The sequence below is a fragment of the Hemicordylus capensis genome, chromosome 3, assembly GCF_027244095.1.
Source record: "Hemicordylus capensis ecotype Gifberg chromosome 3, rHemCap1.1.pri, whole genome shotgun sequence".
NCBI lineage: Eukaryota > Metazoa > Chordata > Lepidosauria > Squamata > Cordylidae > Hemicordylus > Hemicordylus capensis.
Window position 1 is genome coordinate 253064793 of NC_069659.1, and position 23717 is coordinate 253088509.

Genomic DNA, 23717 nt, shown 5'->3' on the forward strand with positions numbered 1-23717 from the left:
TGGCCCAGTCAACCACTGCTCTGTTTGGGGCTACTGAGGCCAACAGGCAGGCAAGGGACGGGCCCAGACCTGTCAGCGGCCTGAGGGGAACAAGTGACCATGGTGGTGGGGGCAGCAAGGAAGGGCCCGGGCAACCACTACTGCTCCTGTCAGGAGGAGTGGGAGTGGGGCTCAGGTCAGGAAATCTCTGGGGCTAGGGGGCTGCAGCTTGGTCAATCGGTGCCAGCAACTCTGCAGCTGTGTGCAAGTGGGGTGAGGGGGGTGGAGTAAAGAGATGGAGGAGTGACCAAGAGGGGTGAAGGGGATGGAAGCAACCAGATGGAGGATTAGGATTAGGAGTGCAACTCAGGTGAGAGTGGAGCCATCTCTGAGGTGAGGGGGCTGTGGCAGGGGATGAGGGGAGCAATCAAGTACTAGCACATAGATCTCTGCACAGGTTAAGCTAGTACAGATATAAAAGACATAGTAGGAAAGATCATATATAAAAGATCGTAGTAGGAATCATTGGCTGATATCCTCAGGGGTACACCTAGGTAATTTTGGTGCCCAGACCTGAAGTGCTTTGGAGCCGCCCCCCCCCCCCCAGTTAAAAAAAGTGAATCTGCATTTTTTGAAGGCCTCCCGTGGAGGGCCTCCATATAAGAATTCCACCACTACCCTGCAGATCCAAACTGTGGCTCCAAAAACCTCAATAAATCTAGCCGCCATGTGCGTAGCTGGGAGTGGGGGGTACGGGGTGAGCTGACCAGGCCTCCCCCATCCCTGTGGAGGTGGTGGTGGTAGCAGGCTGATTGGGAGCAACCACTGGAACTGGCCATTCAGCCCAGCGGCCCTTGAGGACTGTGAGGTGCTCCAGCATGCCTGCGCAGTTGGAATAGAGTGTCACAGGCTTGTCACACTCTATTCTAGTGATCTATAATACTGACTCTCATCAACATGTTGACATTAGGGGTGTGCAATTCGGGTTTTCGGGTGATTCGGCTCAGACCCGAACCGAATCACCCCTGTTCTGTTTTGTGCCCGAATCTGGGTCACCCGAATCACACTTGATTCGGTTCAGATTCAGATTTAATCCGAATCTGAATCGATTCGGGGGGTAAAAAGGGGCCCAGGGGCAAAATTTTGGGGTGGGGTGGTAGTGCCCAATGGGTAGAGTCTACCACCCCAATTTCAGGGGGATTGGGCAAAGTACTGATTTTTGGAGAATTTTTGAAGTTTTAGTGACTTTGGGGCAGTTCGGGGGCATAGCATGGGATCTGGGCAAAAGGAGTGGGGTGGGGTGGTAGTGCCTAATGGGTGCAGGCTACCACCCCAATTTCAGGGGGATTGGGCAAAGGGCTGATTTTTGGTAAATTTCTGAAATTTTCATGTCTTTGGGGCAGATTGGGGCATATTGGGGCAGAAAGTGGGGCCTGGGGCAGAATAGTGGGGTGGGGTGGTAGATCCTAATGGGTGGAGGCTGCCACCCCAATTTCAGGGGGTTTGGACAAAGGGGTGATTTTTTGAGAATTTTTGAAGTTTTAGTGACTTTGGGGCAGTTTGGGGGCAGAAAGTGGATCTGCCCCAAAAGAGTGGGGTGGTAGCCTGCACCCATTAGGCACTACCACCCCACCCCACTCCTTTTGCCCAGATCCCATGCTATGCCCCCGAATTGCCCCAAAGTCACTAAAACTTCAAAAATTCACCAAAAATCAACCATGAACCGAATCACCCGAATTTTTCGGGTCCGAAATTCGGGTGATTCGGCTCGTGCCCAAAAAATATCAGGGGACATCGGGGGTGATTCAGTTCGGCCCCGAATAACCCGAAATTGTTCGTTTCGGGCACAGATCATTCTGTGCCCGAAATTTTTTGCACATCCCTAGTTGACATGTTTCCTGTTTTACGGAGCACTTCTAGAGCATAGACAAAGCTGGGAAATTTTGCCAGTTGTGTCCTAGTAAAGAAAATTAACAGCACACATCAACAACAACTGCAGAGCTTTGCAAAGAACCAGGTTTCCAAAGCAAGCATGATATCACAGATGGAGCAGACTAGGGCCAACAACAGCATCAAAAATGTGCCCTGCCCTCCCTCCCCCAAGCATTTTTTGCCCACAAGCAACAGAGACACAGCAACATCTGTGGCACTCGGCCATAAAAGCAGGTTAAGTAAGGAAGGGTGCACTGTGAAACAACATTCTGCCAGTGGAATAGTGAGGTCCCCCCCCCCCGCCACCTACACAAGTAAAAGAGTGATGACGACAACAATGGCACACAATTTTTGACACATTTGTTTTTAGAGATTTCTGCAACAGATGCCTGTGGCACCAGCAAGTGCAACCTATTGTAGATGCAAGCAATCTAGTTGGAATAAAAATGATGATGCTAGAAGTCACACAATATGACCAATCTTTATTGCAAAGAAATCCAGAGAGAGAGAGAGAGAGAGAGAGAGAGAGAGAACCTGTCCTGTGCCCATCCATGATGAGGTCCCCAAAATACACAAGCAGGCCAGGCACAACAACAAACCAAACCAAGGCATTTGAATTGCATAATATTGTAATTAGTAGGAAACAGAACAGATACATCAGATACAGTACCAGGGAGGGAGCAATAACTAGGGGAACAACAGAAGATACAATAACAGATACAATATAATGGATTGAGAACAGAATAGATACAATATAACCAGGGAAGATACAATACGCCCAGAGAATGTTAATACTGATATATTATGGGGCAGAGGGCTGGAGGACAAGCTTCTGTGTTTTTTTTTAAATGCCCCCCCCCCCCAAAAAACCCCCACTTTGGAATGGGGAAAAAGACAGAATTGGTTTTTTTAAAACCACGAGGCTACACTACCCTTAACCACCTACTAGTACTAGCTAATGGGGATCCCTCCCCAACAGAACCCATGTTTAAACTTCTTCTAAACTAAAAAACACACAACTTTTTGAATCCAATTGCAACACAAAACCTCCCTCCAAAAAGGAAAAAAACCCCAAGAATACAGGATTCCAGAGGGTGTGTGTGTGTGTGTGTGTGTGTGTGTGTGTGAGTGAGAGAGAGAGAGAGAGAGAGAGAGAGAGAGAGAGAGAGAGAGAGAGAGAGAGAGAGAGAGAGAGATGGGGCCCACTCACTCAGTCTAGGGCTTGACCCACATTGTGTGTCCTCTGTTGTCCACTTCTTTGGTCTGGTCTGGTCTCTGAGTCTACTCTTCTTCAATCTTATTCTTGACTTCTCCTTCTCCAGTCTTCAGATTTGGGGGCTGGGGCAGAAGCCTGGAAAATCTGAGGGAAGGGGGGGGGGTGCCTGGCCAGGTGGTAGCCAGTAGCCACAGGGGCTGGGGCTTGTGGCTGGCACACAGCAGGCACAGGCAGGCAGTGATTCTCTCAAGGGGGTGAAAAAAGAATTCTTCTCAGGATTCAACAAAAAAATAAAAAAGCAATGCAACAGAGTTTAATCAATTCCCAGGCTGGTAGCCACATTAGTAGCCACTAGCCAGCAGGGGCAGGCTGGGTGGGCAAGCTGGGCTCAGGCTGGCAAGGCAGAAGGCAATAGGTGGCATAGGGGCAATGACATGGCATCATGGTGGCAAGCAAAGTTCTCTCTCTCTCTCTCTCTCTCTCTCTCTCTCTTCCTGGGGCAGAACAAGACAGAATGGTGCTGCTGCCTCTAAATCTGAATGAATGATGTATGAATGAATGAATCCCTCTTTGAACTCCCTCCCACCCTTGCCCCTTCTTCGACCCTTCCCCTGGCCAATGTTGGGTCAGTCAGGAGTGGCAAGAGCCAAAGGTGCCAATCAGGAGCAAGGACACAATTGTCAGCAGATCAGCCCATACTTTCATTCACTCCTCTGAAGGTGGGAAATTCAAATAGGTGTAATAGAATGAATAGATTCAAATAGACAAAATGGAGACTACAGTGAAATCGCCACAAAATTGAGGTCCCAAACCACAAAACATTTGTAGCCGAAAAAGGGATGATTCATTTTGTATTCAAAACTTTCAGACTTGGCCATCAGGTGTTTCATTTTGGCTACAAAACACCCAAAATGGCCTGTTGCAGGTACAAAATGTTTTGTACCCGAAACATTTCTCACATCCATAAATTAAATGTTTTTCAGGAAAACATTAAACATTTGAACTAGTCCTATAGCTGAGAACAGAGGAAGTGAGGTTATTGGGCACACAATATGGGAAATGAGGCAATTCTATGAAAATTCTTGAAAAAATGATTTTCTCTATAATAAATGAAGTAATAGCCTAAATTGTTTGGTTTTAGTTTTAAATGAACTAGTTTAAGTGGCTTGTGGGTTCTAGCACTTTGGTCTTTCCACCAAACTCTAGTGCCAGCACAAATATATATATATTGAGGGCTTATCATGATAGAACATTGATTTTACAATTCATTCTTAAAATACTGGCACTATTGTGTCCGTATAATAAAAGTGATTGATGTGAGAACTCTGCATATGTCAAGAATAAAGACTTTATTGTAGAATTGGCACCAATTTTTTGAGAAAAGAAAATTCAAACTAAATTTCAGGGTTCCTTCAAAAGAGAATCAGTGGAGACATTTCAAGGGAAACCCAAGAAAAGCCAAATTTCTTGGGATGAGGGAGGTTCCGCATGTCCATAATTTATACTTTAAAATAATAATTCATAAAACTGATATCTATGCATTGTTCAGGTTCTCCTGCCATGAGCACTTTGGGGCGGGGTCATAGTGATGGTGCTGGTGCTGTAAGCGTTAGGCCTAAAGCTTTACACCACCAGCAGGGATAACCTGGCTCTGAAGATACAATTTCAGAACGTGCTCTAAATTGCTGTTGCTTCTTAATTTGAAATGAAAGCTTATTTCTTTGTTTTGCTTCATCATTGTTGAAGGACTTCAGTGTCTGATGCTACAGTAAGAAACGCTTTGGGAAGAAGACAGATGCAGCAATGTGTTAAAAAGAAGTCTCCAGGTGGGCTTAATGTTTTAAAAAAAATTTGTCAATTCCACTCTTCTGCAATAAACTCCTCTCATCAAAAGACAGACTTTGCCAGGCCTTTGAGGAGTGTGTTTTCCCACTGGGGAGCATGTGCTTTAGTTCCCATTAACACTAATGGAAGATGAGAATGCACATTTTGACAGCATATTCCTGAGTGCATTCAGCTGGTATTTCACACATACACAGAGCTTGCAGTATAAATCAACTCATAAACAAATTAAACCAAGCCCATCCTAAAGCCCATTGGCACGTATATTTATCTGGCAAATATATCAATATGGTTCATATTAGACCATCTAATAAATTTACAGAGTGTCTTTAAAAAGCCACTTGCCTAGAGAATAAGGCTTTGATATAAATAATGCATATTAAGAATGTGTCAGTGGAACAATTAGTTTGAAGGAGGGATGCGCTGTTCATTGCCAAAAAAGCAATAAACGACATCAGCTAGGGAAGCATCAGGTTCCCTTTGAGGGATGTCCTAGTGTTCGCTAAATGATGCAAACGAAATACAACAAACAGCATATTTTAATGTAAAACCTGAGAAATGTGTAAATGAATGTTTCCTGTACAGGTAGGAGTACAATTCCAATCTGATGTTAAGCATCTGAGAAAAGGGCTCTCTTGAAATGTTTTGTTACTCTCATGGTCTATAGATGCAGAATACTTCTGTAGTGGCTAAATTACAAAAGGAAGTGTTCCCTCAAGTGCGTGTTTTTCTACTGGAAATTGCATTGCTTGTTTATAATCAGAGAAGTGAGGTAGAATAGCAGTCAAGTGGGCATTAAGCCCTTTCCCTGTGTCATTTTAAGGCACCTTTTTAAAGTGGAGGAACACGTGGAATTATTTTGGAATGATTTTAAGCACACCTGAAATATTTAATCAATCAATTGGTTAGATTAATAGTAGGACCAAGCCGCTCCCCACCAAAATAATAGTCTCAGTTGAAACTAGGTTGGAGGACACCTGGGGGCCAGAAATTCTGGGGGGAAATGGGGAAAGACATAAAAGGTTTTTTTTGGGGGGGGGGAGTGAGGACAGGAGTTACCAAGGTGGCAGCAATTCAGTGCTTTTATTATTATTTTCAACTGCTTTTCTGCAACTACAGTGGGATTCCTTTTGGTAGCTAGTTTTCCATCATTATCATCATTATCATTTAATAACAATTGCCAATTGCAGGTACCATGAAGAGGCATTTCCCTATCTTTCTCACATAGGAGGGAATGCTTCTTCTAAGATGATCCCTTTTATGGCATGCACATACAGGTGAAACTCGGAAAATTAGAATATCGTGCAAAAGTCCATTAATTTCAGTAATGCAAATTAAAAGGTGAAACTGATATATGAGACAGACGCATTACATGCAAAGCGAGATAAGTCAAGCCTTAATTTGTTATAATTTTGATGATCATGGCGTACAGCTCATGAAAACCCCAAATCCACAATCCCAGAAAATTAGAATATTACATGGAACCAAGAAGACAAGGATTGTAGAATAGAACAATATCGGACCTCTGAAAAGTATAAGCATGCATATGTATTCAGTACTTGGTTTGGGCCCCTTTTGCAGCAATTACTGCCTCAATGCGGCGTGGCATGGATGCTATCAGCCTGTGGCACTGCTGAGGTGTTATGGAAGACCAGGATGCTTCATTAGCGGCCTTCAGCTCTTCTCTCATCCTTCTCTTGGCAATGCCCCATAGATTCTCTATGGGGTCAGGTCAGGCGAGTTTGCTGGCCAATCAAGCACAGTACACTGTATACTTTTCGGAGGTCCGATATTGTTCTATTCTACAATCCTTGTCTTCTTGGTTCCATGTAATATTCTAATTTTCTGGGATTGTGGATTTGGGGTTTTCATGAGCTGTACGCCATGATCATCACAATTATAACAAATTAAGGCTTGACTTATCTCGCTTTGCATGTAATGCGTCTATCTCATATATCAGTTTCACCTTTTACTTTGCATTACTGAAATTAATGGACTTTTGCACGATATTCTAATTTTCCGAGTTTCACCTGTACATGTACCATGTTCTCCGCTTCTACCTAGGCTGAGGTTCTTGGTGTTGCTATCCCTTGTGGTATCCTGCTGCATTGCAACAGAGTTTTAAGCATTTAGATCCTGGGCAAAGCCTTGGGATCAAACACTGGCTCCCCATGAAGCAGGAAGAGCATAAGAAACTTCCTGCTCGAGGTTTCCCTGTTCCTGGTGTGGTTACTCTTGCTTGTCGGGCTACTAGTGAAGACTTCACATGAGCAATGTGAAGTGCGAAAGGAGGTCTGAGGGGAGAGCAAGTTTTCCCGATCCTCCCTGCAGACAATCTCTCACCTTTCCCTGGGCAGACAGATCACCTGCCCAGACGAGCAGCGGCTCTCCTGTGGGCTACCCTTGGCTTGCCCGGCAGCTCCAGGGATTAGGTCTGCAGCTTGCCTGGGAGCTCTGGGGGTCAGGTGCAGGGAAGTGCCGATGTGTGGCGCTCTGCCCCCAGAACCTCAATAATGCACCGTGCAAGTGTGTGGTGCATTACTAGGAGCCAACCCCTGAGTGTGCCTGCCGCAGCTGCAACCAACTGTGGCAGACACAAGGTCAGTTAGCCCGGTTTGGAGGCACACTTGCGCCCAAAGCCCAGGTAAAGCAGAGAGCAACTTTAGAGGGTTCGCCACTGCGCCACCTAGGCTTCCCTAGCTCAGTTTTCACTGCTCATTAAAACAGCTTCTGCTTCTTTGATCTCTGGCACATGCTTGACTTCTGACTACCTGTTCATGCCAGATTTCTGACTGTCTTCTCAGGTCAAACCCTGGCATGTGATTCTTCTGGCTGTGATTTATTTCCTGATCCCTGACTGGTTGTCTGACCTGTCCCAGCCTTGAGTCTCATTCTACCTAGTGACCACCACCTGTGGCTCACCCTGACACTTGTAGAATGAAACAAAGAAAGCATTACTCTTATTTCAAATTTATTATTTTTATCCATGTGCAAAATCAGTTGACATCTTAACTTAAACACATACAATTAATTGCCTAAGATTTCTTAATCAGATGGCTGCAGCCCTAATTTTACATTTGTTTATCCCAATCCTGCTGTATGCAGATGCTGCTGCTATCATCTCACAAACTCCAGTGAGCCTTAGGAGAGCACTTAGGCTCTTGGCCATTTACTGCAAGGACAATCACTTAGTAATTAACGTCCAGAAATCCAAAGTGATGATATTTGCCAAGAGGCCTAAGAGATTTAACTGGCAAATAGAAGCTCATCGTATAGAGCAGGACAATAGTTTTCAATATCTGGGTGTGGTTTTTCATGCCACTGGGTCATGGAATGCCCACATGGACTATGTTACCCAACAGGCACAGAGAAGCACTTCAGCAACAAAAAGATTATTTAGCTCCAAAGGTGGAGAGGTTATCCTTGCAGCGTTAAAGTTATTTGCTGCTAAATCATTGGCCCAACTTTTGTATGGCACACAATTGGGCCCCTACCCTAACTATAGGCCATTGGAGATCATCCAATCTAAGTTTATTCGAGCAGTATTCAGGGCCCCTCGATGTATCTCCAATGCAGCATTGAGGTTGGAAACTGGCCTCCAGAGGGTGAAAACAAAAGCATGGATTTTAATCCTCAGTTATTGGCTTAGGATCCATTTCTCCCCTCTGGGATTGATCCCTCTTATGTTGGCCAATAGTTTTCAATCCACCTGGACACGAGCACTGATGGGTAAACTGTTATCACTTGGCCTCTCTGCTGAACATTTGTCATTACTAGATTACAGTACAGTCAAGGAGATCCACAAACAGAGGGCCTTGGACATTGAACATCAGAATGATTTAAGCTCCATCCCAGAGACCATAAGAGGGCGCCTTGGTGGATAGAAAATCTGATATATCTGAAAGGAATCTACAAGGTAAAGAGAACATAAGAGGGTGCCTTGGTGATTTTAACCACGAACCTGCTAGCTATCTATATCTATTGTCCCTCTCCATACCAAGCCATCACATGGTATTCCTCAGAGCAAGATATGATGCCTTACCATAAGCAGTTTTTTATTGTTATATTTTATTGTTAAATTTATACACTGCCTTTTATTAAAAACAATCCCAAGGCGGATTTATCTGGAAGGTTTTGAAAACCCCTCTGACCAGTTGATTATGCCCCTGTGGCTCAGGTGAGGTCGATCTTTCACCACGTGCTGCTGTTTTGTCCTGTTTATAATGATAGCTGATGCAGTCTTATTTCCTCGTTGCTATCACCCTTTCCCAGCCAGACTGCTGAATTTTGCGCCACACTCCTTCTTGCAAATGAGAAATCTTCTATCAATCACCTACAAGGCTGGCAAATTTTGTGCAGCTGCTGTTAAGATCCATCAACAGCTAATTTCCAGCCCTTCCTTTTAGATGCTGTTACAAGAGGCTTTTATGTTGGTGTATTTTGTATGATTTAATTTATATCTGAATGAATGATCATAATAAAGCTATTCATCCATCCATCCATCCATCCATCCATTCATTTTAAAAGAAAAACTATACAGTGGCCAACATCATCACTTACCATGCAGGCTGCATGACCCTCAGGGACATATTTCTGAGTGGCAAAGGTCACTTCTGGGGAAAGGACAGATTGGGGGAAAATGTCTCCCCTGTGTGATCCAGAAGCTCTCCAAAGCAGGGATGATTCTTTCCCTTCAACAGCTGCATGGCTAGTGAGAACGTTGGCCACTTAAATTTACCTGACATTGAAACCAGTAAGACTTACAAACAAATACATAACTTTCATTGGATCTGTCCAGACACTAATTTAGAAATAAATTTTCAAAAGGCATTTGTCTGTGGGTGAGAGAAACCTCTCAGTTGACCACAGTTTTAAACTTATTTCACTCCTGAGGCTTGTGCCAATCTGATAAGACTTGCAAGATGTATTAACAGTTGCAAGACTCAATAGCTTCTCTTTCACACCATGGTGGCTGGTGGTGCCATTCATTCTAATTGACTTCAACAAACTACTGGCCACGGATATTGCTTTCCAGGAACGTGGAAAGCGAGCATAGCAATCACCTTTATTACTGAAGCACTGCACGCGTAGAGAACTGGTTCTCTAACAAGCAGAAAAAATGTTCATCAAGAAGCAGTTGTTTCTTAGGTTGTTTCCCCCCTCCTGACCAGTTGACATTCCACCTAATTATGGGGTGAATTCCATTGGCACATCATGATTGATTCTCAGCGGCAAAATTATTCCAAATGGTTGATGGATGGTTCATGTTTAATATTACGTTGCTAGCATTATTTAATCGTACTTGCAACAAAGCTCCTTTTCCATCTAGGTATAAGAATCTTTTCGCATATGAGGCTGGCTTGATGTATGACAAGTAGCATTTAAAAGAAATGTGATCTTATGATTTATTTAGGCCATCGTGCAGTTAATAATTAATGAGGCTACCCTGATTTGAAGGGAAGTTCTGAAGGACTTATTCACTTTGTTTCATATGCTTCAAATTCATAACTGTCTCCAGGGCCCTGAATGTCTAATGAGTTATTCCATCCGGTATACGATTATCACCATCAAATGCTAAAGGAGAGTGAGGTGAAAATTAAGGAAATCTGTTAATACACTGACATATTACCAACTATGTATTTGCAACTTTATATTTTGTTAAATATGCATATTGAACATTGTTTTCCTCAGATATGTCAAGAAACGTAACATTTTGGTGCTCCTAGTCATACTTGAAAGATTCAAGCAGTATTTAAGAATTATTAAAGTAAGGGTAACTATTGCACAATGCTGAGTTGTATGTCTAAAGAGATATCTAGAATCAAAGTAATTTTAGACTTTTGCCTATGGCAGTTCTCAGAGGTTTTGAGGAGGAGGGTATGTTGGGATTCATATAAAATAGGAAGTGTAGATATCATATTTTAATAAGCTTCTCTCTCCTACAGGTTTGGGGCTTTTTGCAGCTGGCTTGACAGTGCCAGGGATGCATCAAACCTCAGTGATTTTCTATTTTTTATATAAAAATGTGCACTTTGAACAAATGCAAAACATTCAGAACTTGCCATTTTTTGTTGAGTGAGACAGACAATTGTGCAAAAACTTCAGATGATTGAAGTAGATCCATCCCCCTTTAAAAAGTGATTAATCTGTCTCCATCCTCAGCAACATTTTCTTCAAATGGACGTCTACACCAGGGATTCTCAACGTTGGGTCCCCAGATGTTCTTGGACTTCAGCTCTCATAATCCCCAGTCCCAGTGGCCTTTGGTTGGGGATTATGAGAGCTGAACTCCAATAACATCTGGGGACCCATCATTAAGCATCCCTGGTCTACGCAACCAATAGTATACAGTGTTGCAAAATTGATCATATTATGCTATGATGTATGACATGGTGATGTCACAAGTCCTCATTAATAAAATAATGTGGGTCATTATAGTTAATTCAGAATACTAATGCTACACTTGATGGCATCACTGAGTGTAGTGCCACAAAATTCAAAACATGGATAAGAATGTTGATTCACCCTTTCCTTCCTTTAAAGCTTTATCTTTATTGTTACTTCAAAGGTTTCATCACCAATGGTAGACATTAGGGGTGTGCACAAAACTGGGTTGCCTGTTTCGGTCTGAGTCCAGACAAGACTCAAACTGGCCTGGGCATGTTAGTTTTTGTGCACCTCAAGCGCCCCCTCCTCTGTTCGATTCAGGTTTGCGAGTTGTTGTTGTTGTTGTTGTTATTGTTATTATTATTATTATTATTATTATTATTAAAAAACCTCATGACCCCTTTGAACAGGTCGGGCCGATGGCAAGGTGTATGTGTGTGTTGGCTCAATATCGAACCGAGCTGGAGGGGGTTCCGTCCAATATTGAACCATCGAACCAAACCAGTTTGATGTCGAACAGGTTCGTTCCCGAACCTGTTTGCACATCCCAATTAGACAAGCAACATACATGTTTTTATATATCTGACTGCCTCTTTCTGTTTGGGGTAGGAACATAGGAAGCTGCCATATACTGAGTCAGACCCTAGGTCCATCCAGCTCAGTATTGTCTACCCAGTCTGTCAGTGCCTTCTCCAAGGCTGCAGGCAGGACTCTCTCTCAGCCCTATCTTGGAGTTGTCAGGGAGGTAACCTGGAACCTTCTGCTCTTCCCAGAATGGCTCCTTCCCCTAAGGGTAATATCTTATCATCTGCAACCAGGGCAGATCCTGTGTAGCAAAGGGGACAAGTCATGCTTGCTACTACAAGACCAGCTCTCCTAATCACAACTATTAGCCTTTAGCCTTGAGGCCTCATGGTTAGACAGGTAGCACAGCATAAATTAATGACAGCCTGATTACCATGTAACTTTATTTTCCAAATATTTTGAATGCAGTCTTGAAAATACTTCCTTCTGAGCAATGTAATTGCTTTTAAGTAGCTCAGTATTACAGCTCTGGAATTGTTTCTAAACAATGTGCAGGACTAGCCTCATAATAAGGTGAGCTGAGGCAGTTGCCTTACGTGGCAGATTATAAGGAGTGAGGGTGATGGTAGCTGTCACCTCCCTGTCTGTCATGGCTGTCTTGGTTCTCTTCACCCGCTGTTTCATGATAATTGGCTGCTTGAGGCGACCATCATGGTTTGCTTCATTATGAGGCTAGACCTGTTTATTATTGAGAAACAGCTCCAGATCTGCAATACTGTTGCGATGTGGAGAAACCATCTGAAAATATTATGGGGCTGTTCACACGACCACGCTCATGCATGATCAGTCAGGCTGGGGTGGGGGGAAGGCAGGGTGCAACCTACCTTCCCCCAGACAGCTCTCAGTCCAGGCAGTGTGCAAGCCTCACACCCACCCACACAACGAGCACTGCTGGGATCAGTGCAGATGACTCTCTGTGCTGCTCCCGGCAGCGCTGGTAAACAGAAGTCAGGACTTGTCCTGGCATCCAGGAATCCCACAATGCACCACATAGCATATGAGATGCATTGGGGGATTCCTCCAAGAGACAGGTGCTATAGTCTTCCCTCTCTGTATGTGGCTGGGTTGGAAACAGCCTGGCTCGCATACGAGCAAGTAGTCGGATTTAAGGGAGCACCTGCTCCCTTAACCTTGGCTAGCAGCCAAGCTGAAAAGCCAGGCTAGGTGGCACTGGCCCACCAGGATTGGGTCGGATCCCGGTGGTTCTCATGTGCAGCCTAACCCAGGCTGGGCGTCCCTAGCCTGGATTAGGCTGCATGTGAGAACCGCCTCTGAGGCAGGTCTCACAATCAGTGAGACGCGCTTTGTCTGAGTACATAAATTGTCTGCTCTCCCTGCAGACAATTGGGAAGCCCTGCCAGGGCAGCTGGATCGGCCACCCACACAACTGCCGGCTCCATGACGGAGCCAGCAAGGGCTGGGGAGTTTGGGGGCCTTGTGGCCCCCGGAAGCTCCAGCATGCCCTGTGCGAGCACGCAGAGCATGCTGGAGAGACCCCCGAGCCGGGAGGCTGCTTTTGAACCTCCTGCCCGGGGGTCTACTCATGAGTAGCCACAGCACAGAGCCATGCTGCAGCAACTCACAAGAAAAAAAAATGGGTTTGCGGAGTGCTCAATCCACAAACCGGGTTTAAGGGGAGGGATACTTGAGTGGGTTACCCGCTCATTAACCACCGGGCTCACAGATCGGGTTTACACATCGGGTTCACACATCGGGTTCACACATCACTCATGTGTTCACTCACACATCGGGTTCACATGGTATGCATAAATCGGGCTATGTTCCCTTAGCCTGATTTTTGCAGACCATGTGAATAGCCTCTCTATGAGGTGGGTCTCACGATCAGTGAGACCCGCTTTTGCCAGTTTTGCGGGGAGAGCGGGCTAAGCCCACTCTCCCTGCAGACGAGCAGGGTGGTAGCCCTGGGAGGCCAGATCAGCCGCCCACACGACTGCCAGCTCCGTGACGGACTTTGGGGACCGCGTGGCCCTCGGGAGCTCCAGTATGCCCTGCGTGAGCACGCAGGGCATACTGGAGAGACCCCCAAGCTGGGAGGCTGCTTTTCAGCTTGTGCCTGGGGGTCTACTCATGAGTAGCCGTGGCACGGAGCTGTGCCGCGGCTACTCACGATATAAAAAACCGGGTTTGCGGAGCGCTCACTCAGCAAACCCGGTCTAAGGGGAGGGCTAGTTTGGCAGGTTAACCGCCAGGAAGCCACCGGGCTCGCCTGCGAGCCCAGTGGCTCCCATGTCAGGCAAAATCGAGCTAAGCTCCCCTAGACCGATTTCACCTGATTGTGGGAGTAGCCCCTATCTGTTTCAGAAAAACCTTGAAATTTGCTCCACATTTCAGTTCCTGCTGCTCAGAAGTCAGTAGTTTCAAGACCTGTTTCAAGTCAGCAGTCAAGCAGTTTCAAGTCAGTAGTTTCAAGACCTACCCTGAGCCATTTTTGGAAGGTCAGTATAGAAACTGAATAAATAAATAAGACAGGATTCCAAATATTTGAATGCTCCAGGGAGACACTCCACCCCACTACTTTCTCTCTCTCTCCTCTATATCACTTTCCCCACTCTACTTCTTTTCAGATACAGCATGCTGAGAAGGAGGTGGAGGAAGAAAATGAGCAGGAGGAGGAATTTTTTGCATGCTCTCACCAAGCATAGGCAGAGGAAAGCAGTAGAAGGTGTCAGATGAGGCAGTGGGGGTGGCACTGGGTGCCCCAACTCAAGTGCCCATGGTTTTGCACCATGCCTGCCATTGGGATAAGTTGACTATTTCATCATGAATCCACAATTCTAATTAAGAGCTAATACTGTTTCTATACAAGGAGATTAAATAATTGTTCCTTTGTTTCCATAGGAAAGATAAAGGCTTTCATAATTTAATGCAAGGGAGCTTAGTGATAATTGGAATGTTGCAGTGGTCGTCAGGCTAATCCTGCTAATTGCTAATGATGATTTCAGGTCATTAACAGGGCTGCATCCCACCTGAGAAGGTGACTAAAGCCAAAGAAGGTGAAGTCATCTTTAGTAGAGTATAGCAATTAACATCTCTCTGCTACTTTTTACAAAGGAAAAGCTGCTTATCAAGTAACGGTAATTACAATTATTCAAGCTATTTGCATTTATGACTCACACATCTGGCATGTGTTTTCCCACAAAAATAGGACCAAAGTAATTATTCCTGCAGCACTGAAATTACTTTTTAGGGTTACTTACAGCAATAAAGTCTCAAGAGACATGGCAACTAGATGTCATGTGAGAAAAAAGAAGGTTAAGGTTGCAATTGGCTCAGTGGTTTCTGCCATTCATAGCTGAATGTGTTGGCCTTTTAATTAGTCTTTCAGTCCAAATGTCTCCCCATAGCCTACTTACTGGGCAGCAGGCCTTCAATCATACTCTTCAAAGATGGGGAATTTGTAGAGTACATAAATCCACTCAGTTCCTTGCATTTTATGCCCAGGAAAGAAGGTGTCCCACTGCAATCTTTAATCACCTGTGCAGTTCCACTGTTGGTATGATTATAATTGTGTGTGTTTTCAAAGCAAAATGTCCATATTTATAATGAGTAACGTATGTGGAAGAGGGCTTGTATTTTGCAAAAAGGGTGCAGTGTCTCAGTGGAATCCCTGTCAGGGGATTCTGCCCTCGTGAAGTACTTTTCTTCATAATATTGAGTGATAGCTCTTCACTTACAAAGGAGAAAGTAAAGGGGTGCACTTGGTTACACATTCCAGATGGGTGTTAATCTGCTTCTTGCCCCTGCTGAACCAATAACCCCAATGGTTAACTTTAAAAATGAACACATGTACAGTGATTCACCCCAAAGCTCATGCATGGCTTCAGCCCTTAATGGCTTGGGCCCAGGGTATATTTAAGAGAAAGCCTTCTTTACTATGAACCCCACCACCTATTAAGATCTTCAGGTTCGTCTGAGGATACCGCTGGCTTGTCTGGTGATAACTCCAAGGGGAGCCTTCTTTGTAGTTGCCCCAGAGCTGTGGAATGCACTTCCTGCTGAGATTAGAGCTGTTCCATCCCTGTTGCCTTTTAGGAAACAACTAAATACGCATCTCTTCAGCCAAGCTTTTTAACTATTTGGTATTTTTTATAGGCATTCTAATTTGATCTTTTTGTATGTTTTAACTGTTAAAATTTCTTGTTTGTTTTATTGTTGTAAACTGCCTAGAGACTTCAGTAGTGGGCGGTATACAAATATGTTAAATAAATAATAAATCTGTAAAGACAATTGTACATACACACAATGCAAAGGAAACCTGTATTTGAACCCCTCAAATACAGGATACAGATAGGAAGCATGCCATCCCTGCTAACTTGGCAAAAAGGCACCTTTTGACATGGTGATTCTCTTTATTTAGCAGGGGGAAAGTAACTGGCCCTATCAACCCCCAGGACAGTACGTCCAGTGACTGTTGCTGGTGTCTATCTTATGTTTCTTTTTAGATTGTGAGCCCTTTGGGGACAGGGAGCCATCTTATTTATTTGTTATTTCTCTGTGTAAACCACCCTGAGCCATTTTTGGAAGGGTGGTATAGAAATCAAATAAATAAATAATACTGCACATGTGTTAAACATAATGTTTGAAAAAAATATATCTGTGGACGTGAAACTCCTTTTCATACATTATGGTTGATGCATATAGAATTTGAGTCCAGTGTACTCATGTACAGATCTGTACACACATAGAATTACTCACACATTTGGTTCAGGGTGTGTGCATGCACACCCTTATGGCACACTGAGGTACCTTTCCCTAGCTGCATGGTGTGGTGGGTTCATCCCAACTGCTTCTCTACTACAGCTCTCTTCAGATATTATTTTAAAAAGGAGTTCTGTATTTGTGCCCTAAAAGTGTTCCAGCAAGCCCCATCCCAGAATGACATTATTTGAATCCTCTCCCATGTGTTGAACAGTTTTACTGCATTTATCTGCAACAGACAAATGCTGTAAGCATAAAGCATTCTACCTGTGATAAGAAGACTGGGGTGCTCCGGCGTTCTGATAATGGAAGGAATATTTTCATACCTAGGCCACATTCAGGCATAATGTCAAACTGGAGGCAAACATGCCAAAGGTTTGAGTTTGTGGTTGTCTGAATGTGTGAAACTGTGGTTTCATCACCCATCTGCGGCTCCATTTTCAACCCCAAACCTGAATTTGAACTTTCGGGATGCAGTGAGTTTTGCTGCTGAAAATTCTGCTGCTGTGTAAACTGGGTTTTGTGCTGTGGCGCCTCCCAAAACCATAGAGAGGGTGGCTAAGAGCATCCCAGGAATGCACCAGCTCTATGCCAGCTCTATGCCAGCTGCGCTTCTCACTGGTCGCCTCTCTGAGCACTTGGGTCACTCCCACCCCCAGCTGTCTCTGCACTCTTCCAGCCATTGCCTGGCAACAGGGAAGCCATGTTGCCACATCCCAAATTTCAAAGCATGTCAAAGGGAAAAGCCACATTGGGGGATACCCGCTTTCCACTGTGTCTCAGGGCAATCTGCAGAAAAATGGGATAGGATGACAAAACAGCGTGGTGTAGTGGCTAGAGTGCTGGACTAGGACTGGGGAGACCCAAGTTCAAATCCCCATTCAGCCATTATACTAGCTGGGTGACTCTGGGCCAGTCACTTCTCTCTCAGCCTAACCTTCACAGGGTTGTTGTGAGGAGAAACTTAAGTATGTAGTACACCGCTCTAGGCTCCTTGGAGGAAGAGTGGGATATAAAATGTAAATAATAATAATAATAAAACAGGCACTTTGTGGAGAGGTCTCCACAAATCATGTGATGAAGAAATATTTGAACAAGCACATGGAGTCCTGGTAGTACCATAAACTGGGCAACTCAGTTGCCAGAAAATGGCTGGAGGAGTGCAGAGACAGCATTGGGTGGTTCAAGTACTCAGAGAGGTGGCCAGTGAGAAGTTCAGCAGGTATAGAGCTGGCCCATTTCAGGGCTGGTCTGAACTGCCCTCTCTATGGTCTTGGCAGCAGCCATAGCACAAAACCCAGGTTAAGGTGTCAGTAGAATTCAGATGACACCTTCAAAACTCAGTTGGGGCTGTGGTGAAACTCACTACAACCCGAAGTAGTGAAACTCACTACAAACTGAATGTTCAGACTACGGTTTTGGCTCAAAAACCTCAGGTCGCTTTTGTGACAAAACCGCAGTTTCATGCATTCAGACAACCACAAAATGGAACCTCTGGCTCGTTCGCCTCCGGTTTGGCACTATGTGTGATGGTGACCATACCCTCCTAGGAAGGCATAAAGATCTCTTCTCAGAGAAACAGAAAACTAGTGCCCCTCGCCATTCCCCAGTATCAGTAATTGTGCTTGTGTGAGACTGTATGGCTACAGGGCTCTCGCAGGGCAGTGGTGCAAGTGATGTGAGGAAAGGGTTAAAATGTATTTTCCCTGACAAGAGCAGGCGATCCATGCCGAAAAGGCACGATTGCATTGGACATGCCCCCTCAAAGATTGTGGCCAATTGTTGCTACTTTACTGAAGTCCTGACACCTTACCCAAAGTCTGATGACATGCTTGCCTCAGCAGACTAGGAGGAGGGAGAGGTCCCTCTTCCCAGAAACCTGAGATTGTGAAACTATGGTAGAACAATTGTCTGCAGGATGATTCCCAGCTTGACACAGCAACCACAGGTTAATCTGCCTGAGGTTTCATGCCATGTCCAAATGCACCCATAGTGTGTGTCTCTTCAAACACTGTTCAGCACAGGGGTGAGTCTTCTGAGTGTGTTGGCACTAGAGCAGGGCTTGCTGGCAACCATTTTTTAAAGTACTATCTGAAGAGGGCCTACTCTAGAGTAGTATTTGTAGAATGTTAAGAAGAGTGGCTCAGAAGAGCAAAAATAAAAAATAAAAAATCACCTGCCTTAGTGTGCCAGAAGGGGAAATGGACATGTGTACTCATGGTGTGCCTGATCTCATGTTCTTGGGCTGGACAAGTATCATCCCTATTGGCTCATTATGTTCAATGAATGTACAGTAGTGTGTATTGTATGTATGTTGATTTTTAAAGTGTACCATATCCAGGTTCACTTTTTAAAATGAACACATTTACAGTCATTCACATTAAAAAATGTGCATGTATATAGTACACTCTATATGTCTGTGTAATGTCTGGACTAGAGTGTATGTGGATTGCACAGACCATAAACAATGCTATAGAGAGCTAAGGATGTGCCTTCTCCTGCATCAAACCACTTGGCTCATGTTATGTAGTTCAGAATTGTTTACTGTGATTTCAGCTGCTTTCCAAGGTTTGGTTGCAACAGCCATCTCTCCAATCTCTGCTGCCTGAGATTCTTAACTGAAAATTCAGGGACTGACTTTTTTATTTTTACATTTATGTCCTTTTCTTCCAAAGAGTCTAGAGCTGTGTATATGGTTATCCATATACATGGTTATCCCCACAACAACTCTGTGAGGCAGATTAGGCTGAGAGAAAAGTGACTAGCCAAGAGTCACCCAGTGAGTTTTATAACTGAACCGGAATTTGAACTCGGGTCTCCCTAGTCCTAGTCCAACATTCTCACCACTACACTGTACTGGTTCTCTGATTCTGAACCTTGTTCTGCTTCAAAGGCATGTGGTCTTCCACTGAGCTGTGGCTCCATTTTAATTTATATTTGGTATCCTCACATATTCTTGTCAATTGAAGTTCCTATCATCTATCTCTATAGTGGCCTTGACAGTATAGATTCATATGCACAGTATTAAGGGCAGCAAATGACGTATCGTTCCTAACATCTTTTAATTTTATATTGTGTACTCCAACTTAATTAAATATTGAAAACATAAGATCCTCTTAATATTGCAATTCATGAACAATAAATAACATTAATGTGAAATTATGATTTCTTTGTGTTCACAGACTTCAAATGCCCATGAAAGTTCCATTTTAATCTGTTCTTTTTTCAAGGTAACAGTATTAAAATTGTGTATATGATTTAGGGCATTTGGTAGAGGCCAACCAATGTTCTGTTTTCAAGGTAACAGTATTAAAATTGTGTATATTTGGTGGAGGCCAACCAATGCTTTTTATAAGACTGCCCATCTTTTTGTACTTTTCAGTGTTATTCAGTCTACTTTAAATGCAATTAATCAATATCGCAATAATGCTATGCACTATAATGCATGCTGAGGTAATTATCTGTTTAATGTCTCCAGCTGTCCAGTACAGATGTCGCTAATGGGGTCTATTTTGAAATGCATTCTTTTTTGCCTACATGAGGTAGATGAATTTTAAAAATGTGCAATATATTTTCCACTGCACTGCAGGATTAATTTAGTTACTGAGAAAGCAGGTTCAAAGGTAACCATATTTACATGACAACATTGACAAATTATTAGGTGTATGATAGGCAGGGATGTAGAGCTTCCTAGGAAGGCTTCCACTGACCTCATTGGTTAGGTTAGGACACTGGTTCCTCAAACTGTGCTCTGGGGATCCTGTAGGGTTCCTTAGGTATTTGTCAAGAGCAATGGTGAATAAATTTCCTGAGGGATTACCTACTGCTACAAGTGGTAGGTAATTACAAGTGGTCAATACAAACTTCAAGTTTCTGCCTGCAATGCGCAGCTACACTGGAGAGTAGAGTGTTCGCATGAAGCACTGATGGTGAGGCCCAACAGGTCTGGACAGCACCTAGGGTGAACAGACTGTATTTTTTAGAACATTCTCTCTCCTTATCCCCTAGGATCCACTGCAATGCACAGGCACCTTTGGCAACATCCATGGGTTGCTTTGCAGAGAAATCATTGTGGGCCAATGGTCCTTTGAAGGTGGAAACAATTTTTTGATAGAGAATGTGAAAACTTCTCTAGCTTCGATTCACATGCAATACTGTCTTATAAGAGCATCCTCATGATTTTGTATTTTTGCTAAGGTTTTCTTATGTAAGTGAGGAACTTTTTCATTTGACCATCTTTTATATCTGACTACTTATAGCTTATTACAAAATGCTACAGTCATGGGCATCCACAGGACTTTTCCAGTGGTGATGGGGGTTGGCAAAGGCTACAATCCTATGTTTGAGGTTTGATAGGGTGCCCAGCCAAATGCCTTGATGGATCTCAAAACCCAAGGGAAAAACTTACCATAAAGTGAGTGTAGGGCTGGAGGTAGCGTCTCAGAGTGCTTTCTCATGGCTGTGCTAGTGTCAGCTTTATTTAACCAACAATGCAATGCTCCCATCCGGTTGCTGTATTAGTTATGTAGCAATAGGGTGAGGACACTTCACTGCTTGCAAAAAAAAAAAAAAAAAGTCAAACATCAGTATGAGCACTGTGAAGCAGTCCAAGCTAGTGTCATCAAATACTTCACAAGGTTATTCGCTATACAAATTTACTCATTACTTACTACTAAGTTACTATGCTCACAAGGTTTAATGGAGACTTAGCTTGGCAGGACGACAGTGATCCAGAGCACCTATTGGCAACTGCACTGGCAGCTGCCATCTTTTTAAAACCAACAACACAGTGCTAGTGCCCTGGCAGTCTGCATCACATCACAAGATGAGGAGCTTCCACACACTCTTCCCATCTGCAAATGGGCTTCCTCCAGAGGCCCCTACATCATCAAGGAAGCCCATTCACAGATAGAGAGGGCACCTAGAAAAGAGACGGCAACTGCGTGACTAATTTGGTCATTGTCTCTTCTGTTCTTCCTATGGGAGTGTTTCTCTGGCGGTGCAAAAGCCTCTGGGAGAAAGTTCTAATTCAGTGACTGGGGGCATGGAAGAGAACAGCAATGGAGCAACTTTCTCAGCTGAGAGAACTGTGTCACTGCTGCCACTGCAAGGTACTAGGAAGGGCCTGAGGGCTTAGCCCAGGCACTTTTGATGGACATCCAGCCAGTGCCTGAGTTGGATGATCCTTTACCATGTACTTTCTTTTTCAACACAGGCTGCATCAGATTGAGTTGCTTATTTACTCTTGTTCCTGTCGTATTTCAAAAGTCTTAAAAAACAACACACACACACACGTCTTTGAAATAATCTTCCTGCTTGTGGTGTGCCAACAATTGCATATCTTGTAACGCCCTCGAGAACAGTCTTCAGAAAGTCTTGCTTCCTCAGATAACACAAAAAACATCTTGAAATTGCCGGGTTTTGCTTCTGTTTTTCACTTTCTACACTCTGTCCATCACAAAGGTGTTTATTCTGAGCACTAGAAAACTGAACAAACATAAACTATCAAATGTGTTTCTTTTCCATAATCCCCTTGAGGAACACCACAGTGTGTTTTTTTCTCCTTTTGCTTTTTAAGTTCATGAGATTCTTCAGCTCTGAGTTGTTCTATCAGAACAAAAAGGGGCCCTTTTGCATGCAAATATGTAGGCAGGTGTTGCGCATTCTAGCAATACTTACATGAATGTGGATATTCTGAAAATGGAACATACTGAACTATTATGTATATTCCCATTAAGCTATTTAGGATTATGGATACATAAGTGCTAGTAGGATCAATCATAGACCTTATATTTGTAAAGGAAACCCTTTATTCCATTTTCTTGTTCAGGTCTGAGTACATTTACATGTCACTGATAGCTTTTCATTTCTCTATCCTTTAAGCATAGAGAAAGCATTCTAATGGAATAGCTTGATCTGACACACTGATGCATAGACCTCAGTAACTATTTTCCAGCAGTCAGCACAATACACTGCATATTCTTCCTTTCATGCGTGTAAGTGCCATAAGAGAATGTCCTTGGTTAAAACAACTAGCCAAAAACGCTGTTCATATTACAGCACATGCTTCATCCAGTTTTGTCTTGGTGAAGGGTAGGAAGTGTGTGTTTGGGGCACAATCAAGAATCTCTAATGAATATTTTATTATTATTTATTTACACAGTCAGACAGGTGTTATTGACTGGTTTGTTTTATCCAGACATCGAGTCCTTCCTAAGGACCTGGGATGGCTGAATTTTATTGTCAATGTTGTTGCTGTTGTTATAGATATCGTCGCAGAATATAGGCTGATCCCAGTAAAGCTGCTTTTTGTAATTGGCTGATGGTGGCCCCTATGGTGTAGAGGTGCTCTTCAAGGTCTTTTGGGACTGCAGCCAGGGCGCCAATTACCACTGGGATTATTTTGGTCTTTTTCTGCCACAGCCTTTCAATTTCAATTTGTAGATCTTTGTATTTGGTGATTTTTTCTATTTCTTTTTCTTCTATTCTGCTATCCCCTGGTATTGCAATGTCGATTATTTTCACTTGTTTTTCTTTCTTCTCAACTACAGTTATATCTGGTGTACTTTGTGGCAGATGTTTGTCTCTTTGTAGTCGGAAGTCCCATAATATTTTTACATCTTCATTTTCAAAAACTTTTTGAATTTTATGGTCCCACCAATTCTTGGCTACAGGTAGCTTGTATTTTTTGCAGATGTTCCAGTGTATCATCTCTGCTACCCTGTCATGTCTTTGTTTGTAGTCACTCTATGCGATCTTTTTACAACAGCTGATTAGGTGGTCCACGGTTTCATCTGCATCTTTACAAAGGCGGCACTTGCTGTTTGTGGTTGACTTTTCTAATTTTGCTCTTATTGCATTTGTTCTTAGTGCCTGTTCTTGCGCAGCCAGTATTAAACCCTCTGTTTCCTTCTTCAAGCAACCATTCTTAAGCCATTGCCAGGTCTTGCTGATGTCTGATTTTCCACTTATATTGTGCAAATATTGACCATGCAGGGGCTTATTTTTCCATTTTTCTGCTCGGTTCTTGGCTTGTTCTTTCTTGTATGCCTGCTTT

General features: G+C 43.6%; 1 protein-coding gene and 1 long non-coding RNA gene across 2 annotated transcripts in view; one reads left to right on the forward strand and one right to left on the reverse strand.

Moving 5' to 3' along the window:
- Positions 1 to 23717, reverse strand: part of LOC128350684 (cyclin-dependent kinase 9-like) — a 140677-nt gene that overhangs the window by 63431 nt on the left and 53529 nt on the right. The gene's annotated exons all lie outside the window — the stretch shown is intronic.
- LOC128350688 (uncharacterized) lies at positions 269 to 8928 on the forward strand. Its single transcript, XR_008319392.1, has 3 exons — positions 269 to 372; positions 4874 to 4953; positions 8747 to 8928. It is a non-coding gene; the product is annotated as an uncharacterized LOC128350688 (long non-coding RNA).